Genomic DNA, 6238 nt, shown 5'->3' with positions numbered 1-6238 from the left:
ATGGCAGACCTAAAATTACATTCTTACTTTACTTTCTAGCAAGCTAATATTTAGACAAATAATTATAGTGTACATCTATAGAAATATATTTGCGTTTATACATAGTAAAGGTATTATCTGATTAATCCTCCACAAAAAGAGTTGTGAACCCAAATAACTATTGTTTCACCCATTACTCAGGTAAATGGGAGAAAAATGAGATATTAGAAACTTGCAGTGTAATGCTCCTATATATAGACATCAATCAGGAGAAATGATACATCATATCAACCAAAAAAAAAGTAAAATAAATATTGTAAATAATTGAGTAAAGCAGGCTAATGTGGAAAATAGCTTGCATAAACAGAAATAAAGCCATGTTTTGACTAAGTGAATTTCTTGGGTTATATGGTGATATCACTAAATTTAGAAAGCATTGTGGGACCAGAACCAGAGCCCAGCAGGTAGGATGTTTGCCTTGCACAAGGCCAACCTGGGCTCAATACCCAGAAATCACATATGCTGCCTTGAATTGCTAGACATGATTTCTGAGTGCAGAGCCAGGATTAAGCCCTGAGCACCACTGGGTGTGGCCCGAAATAGCACTGGGGAAACTATGTTATAGGAGAGCTAAATGAGAGGTTTCCTAAAGTAACAGCTTCTAAGTTTTTGGCAGACACCACCTTAATCAAGTAACTAACCTGAAATTATGAGTAATGGGGTACATTAGAATCACATAATATTCAAGAGGCTCAACAAATCAACCACACTTCTTTGATTTTCTTGGCAAAATGTGCAGCCTGATATTAAGCATGAGCAAGCGTCAGGGAAAGTCAAATTGAGGATGTGTGAAATAACTGGCTATATATTTCAAAAGTTTCAAGGTCACAATGTGAAGGAAAAACCGAAAGACCGAAAGGCACTCGAGAGTTATGACAATTAAATGCAGCCCGTGAAACTCTAAGCTAAATCCCATTGCTTTATTTGCTATTACCTGGATAATTAGAAAAATTTAAATGAGGCCTGAAGATTAAATGGTAGTGGTGAATTAGTGCCCATTTTTTTCTGATTGTGCAAAAGAAATAGTGCTCTTGTAGGATAATCTCATATTTATGGATGATGGGGGCTTTATGTAAACAACTTAACTCTCGAGTAGTTAAGGGAAAACTCCTGTACTGTTAAAGGTTATGTTTAAGAGTTTTCTACAATGTGGGCTCTTGATTGCTACCCTAAGATGCCATTTTACATATTTCTTTGCCTTCTAGGTTTCTGATTAAAAAGAAAAAGTAGTTGATTTTCTCTGCATTTAAATGTATGTAATGTCCAGACTTGCGCTTCAGGCCCATGTTCTCCTTGAACATGAATCTCACTTGCCTGCCTCAGTGCTTCCTGCTCATTTCCACTCTGGAGAAACCCACGTTCTCGATTCATCAGGTTCCTCCCTCTTTCTCTCCCCTCACATCTTTCTAAATAAGTTTTCCTTTAAAAAAATATTGCTTCGCACATATACATTCTTTATATGTGTTTACATATAAACTTTTCTCTCAAATATATTGGATGTATTATCTATTATCCAAATAACCTGTCATGCTCTAAGATGGGGATTAGCTGATGGAACTTGTGTAAAATCAAAAATAAAGAAAGGTGGGACTTGGTCATTCTGTCACCCTTGTTAGGTACTGTGGGTAAGCTATATGGTTGTTGTTACTTTGGATTTTTGGGGTGACACCCAGGGTGCTCAGGGATCAAGCCTCTTGGCAGGCTTGGGGGACCATATGGTGTCCTAGTGACCAATCCTGGACAGCTACATGCAAGGCAAGTGCCCTACCCACTGTACTATCTGCCCTGACCCCAGGTAGCTAGATTTTAAATTAAATTTGTAAGATAAATTGTAGCTTAAATTTCTTCGTATGGGGCTGGAGCGATAGCACAGTGGGTAGGGTGTTTTGTCATATCGAATACACCACGGGTAGCTTGCCACGCTCTGCTGTGCAGGCGGGATACTCTCGGTAGCTTGCCAGGCTCTCCGAGAGGGGCGGAGGAATCGAACCTGGGTCAGCTGCATGCAAGGCAAACACCCTACCCGCTGTGCTATTGCTCCAGCCCATCATCTATAGGCAAACGCCCTACACGCTGTGCTATGGCTCCAGTCCAGTGGAGATGATAGAGCAACTTATTTTTTCGTTTCAGTGTGTTCCCAAACTCCAGCTATGAGCACAGGATCTTCATCTTACACTTCCAGGTCCATTCCACGAGTGTCTGGCCTGCAATCAGCAGCAAGCAAGTCCCCTGGGCCTTCCTGCGCCCCTACCCACCCCAGCTCTTTAGCGCGTCTTCCTGCATTTGCTCATCACAGAGTTGTTGGTTTCTTCAGCTGTCATCTGCCTTCACTGTCCTGTCATTTTCCCCTTGCTCCGCTCTGCTGCTTAATAGGCAGCTGAAAACATAAAAAGGGAGTCCTCTGGGTAATGACACAGGGGAGGGAAGGGCGCAGGGCCCTTCCCAAATCCCAGCCTCTAAAAGGATCATCTAAAAGATAGGATTTGTGAGCAGTATATACCAATTTTAAGTTGGTAAATATCACTAACACCTCCCTATCCCCTGGGTTATGTTTCACACTAAACCTTTCTCTCAAATTAAGCTCATTATGTGTCGGGCTCCAGGGGGAAAAAGAGAGAGAAAGAGAAACACTTTCTGTCATACTTGTTTCAATATTTACCAAAAAAACAATTAACATGTGGTAAGTCTAGATAATATTTAGAGAAGAAGATATTAGGTGCTTAGGAAGTTCAGATGGATACACTCAGACCTAATTGTTGAAAAATAAATATGTAAAACATTTGTAGAGGAAAAATAAAACCTCTAAAGGCTAGAGTTTGGAACATTAATTCTGCTTCAAGGAATTCATCATCCATACAAATGAAAGTTAAACACACATTATATTTTATAAGATACTGTGACAGACTTCTGAAATAATCTAATTTCCAAAATATAAAATAAGTAATGTAAGTTCAGCAAGTGGTTTGATCTATTGTTCAGACATTTACAAAGTGATGCTTTAAGACTATTTAATGATGCAGCAAACTGGTTTTTTTTTTTAAGCAAACTGTTCATAACATAAGTCACAGTAAAAAGAATACAACATGCACAGGATGCAATCAATATACAAAACAATTCAAATTTATAAATATGAACATGCATACAGATAGACATACACATATAAATATGAATGTTAACTGTGTTTATCTCAAATATTGCGATTATAAAGAGAGGACTGAAATTATTTTTAATCAATTTTTTTAATTTTCCCATTTTCTATATTGTGATAGTTCTTAAATCATAAAAATGTATTATTTTAGTATAAACAAGGCAAATGTTAACAAAGTTTTATTTATATCCAGATCTTATAAAGCTGCTTTTATAGTTTTATAATAAAATTCTGATACTAATCCTAGCAACAAAGTAAAAGAAAGAAACACTGCGTCCCTCTTTGAAATAATCTAATTTATTATTTCACAGATTTCTGGCCTACACACTTCCATTGGCATATCAGAAAAAAACATTTTTTTTCTTTTTGGGTCACACCCGGCGATGCACAGGGGTTACTCCTGGCTCTGCACTCAGGAATTACCCCTGGCGGTGCTCAGGGGACCATATGGGATGCTGGGAATCGAACCCAGGTCGGCCGCGTGCAAGGCAAATGCCCTACCCGCTGTGCTATCACTCCAGCCCCGAAAAAAATATTTTTTAAAAGCAAGTATAAGCAGTGTTTTATCAGACAGTAACAACAAGTCTCACAATGGAGACGTTATTGGTGCCCGCTCGAGCAACTTGATGAACAACGGGACGATGGGACGACAGTGCTACTGTTATCAAATGGTGTTAGGGAGTATTACTCCCTGCAGCGTCCCTAGTATGCTGATATGACACAGAATCTATAATAATAGTTGCAAAACTTGGAATGTCCCAGTTTTAGAAGCTAGGGTACAGAGAAAGTTTATTTTAAAAGAATATTCAAAACCCCTAAAAGAACACTAGAAAAGTAATTCTAACAGCTTAATAAAAACAGAAAAGAGTAGCTACCAGAACCACATCCATATATTCTACCAAAGTAAGAAGACAAAAATCTGGAAAGCTACTAAATCAGTAACAAGAATTTCAATATGATGTTTTATCCATTTCAGATGTCATATATTTTGCCAAGTTAGAAACAAAACTGTCCTAAATAATATCATGAATATATGATTAAATAAAATATGTACATAAAAATCAAATAACACCACTCTTGAGTGTCTTTTAATTAATGAATCAGTAGCATATCTTTAACCAGCAATGACAAGTTGCAAAGTATGCACTGTAAGCGCTATTGTCCTGTTGCTCATCGATTTGCTCGAGCGGGCACCAGTAACATCTCCATTGTGAGACTTGTTACTGTTTCTGACATATTGAATACGCCACAGGTGGCTTGCCAGGCTCTACCGTGGGGACGGGATACTCTCCATAGCTTGCTGGGCTCTCCGAGAGGGGCAGAGGAATCGAACCTGGGTCTGCCGTGTGCAAAGTATAAAAAGAGAAAAATATATCTACTATTTGAAATAGAAAGTAGAGAGACTGTAGATAGGATTTACATCCTATAGTGTCGAGTCAAACCTTTGCAAATTCACCATAGGTACGTACTTATGTTTGGGTTGCTTCAAATGTGCTGAAAAGTATGTTAATCACATGTGTAATATGCTCTAAATTAAAGCAAGACTTTTCAGTTATTTACTGAAATAAATACTGAATAATAAATACTGAAATAAATAATAATAAATAATAATAATAATAATAATTAAAAAATAAAAATAATAAATAATAAAAAATAAATAATAAGAATAAATATTGAAATAATAAATACTGAAATAAATAAATACCCATACACATGGGTATTTGCTGAATAGAAATGTTTTGTATTTTTTACTTATATTTTTAACCTTTTTATTTAGGCCTCATGATTGACTATACTGTACTGATAAGAAGTTCAGGAACATAATGTCCCAACCACACCCGCCACTATTAGCAGTGTCTATCCACCTATATCTCAAGACCTCACCCGGCCTCCCCATCCCATACCCTTTGGTAAACTATTACTATAATTATTGCTATTATTATAGCTTAGATCTTATGCTTACAATTGCATTAATGCCTGTGAGTTTGATGTCGTTCCCTCAACTGTCTTCTGTAAAAGTGTCTGAGACATTTGATCTTCTGTTACCTCCAGTCGCCTTATCACCCTCCCCACTCCATCTACTAGCCGCTCACTTGGCATTCTCAGTGTGCGTATTTTTCTTTCCCCAGACAGGTAAAATCATAGAGAATTGGACTTTTGTGGTGACCTTGACAGCTGCGGAGGTAGGGATAGATATTCCTCAGGGTATCTCTGAGACAGGACAAGAGTCACAGAGAACGTGGGCGGGCCGTGACTAGACTCTGCTGGGGCCTCCAGCTAGGAGAGGCAAGAGTGTGACTGTTGGGGATCAAATTTTTCAGTTAGCTCAAAGAATACAGGTAGATTGAAAAGAAGAGGCTTCAGCTCAATCAGCTTGATCAATGACTGAGTAAACAGCAGTACTCCGACATTGAGCTGGAGCCATAGCACAGCGGGTAGGGTGTTTGCCTTGCACACGGCTGACCCGGGTTCGATTCTTCTGCCCCTCTAGGAGAGCCCGCTAAGCTACTGAGAGTATCCTGCCTGCACAGCAGAGCCTGGCAAGCTACCTGTGGCATATTTGATATGCCAAAAACAGTAACAACAATACTCACAATGGAGACGTTACTGGTGCCCAGTTGAGCAAATCCATGGACAATGGAACTGGACTACAATGCTCACAGTGCTACTCCTACATTTAAAAAAAGAAAAAAGAAAAAAAGAAGAAGAGGCTTCACTTACACCCAAGTATTTGCTAGGGATCTTTTGCTTTCCAGAACACAGGAGCCTCTCTCTCTCTCTCTCTCTCTCTCTCTCTCTCTCTCTCTCTCTCTCTCTCTCTCTCTCTCTCTCTCTCTCTCTCTCTCTCTCTCCCCTCTTCCTCCTCCTCTTCCTCCTCCTCCTCTTCCTCTTCTTAGTCCTCACTCAGGCAAAGATGCAGCAAGAAGACACCATCTTTAAATCAAGAAACAGTTTCCCCTCCAGATCATCTCCAGACACAAATCCATGAGCACTTTCATCTTGGATTTGCCATTCTCCATCAACATGAGAAATAAATATTCATGGGTCAGG

This window comes from Sorex araneus, chromosome 1 (assembly GCF_027595985.1).
Source record: "Sorex araneus isolate mSorAra2 chromosome 1, mSorAra2.pri, whole genome shotgun sequence".
Taxonomy (NCBI): Eukaryota; Metazoa; Chordata; class Mammalia; order Eulipotyphla; family Soricidae; genus Sorex; species Sorex araneus.
The sequence above is the reverse complement of the archived record's forward strand: the minus strand, read 5'-3'. Positions refer to the sequence as shown.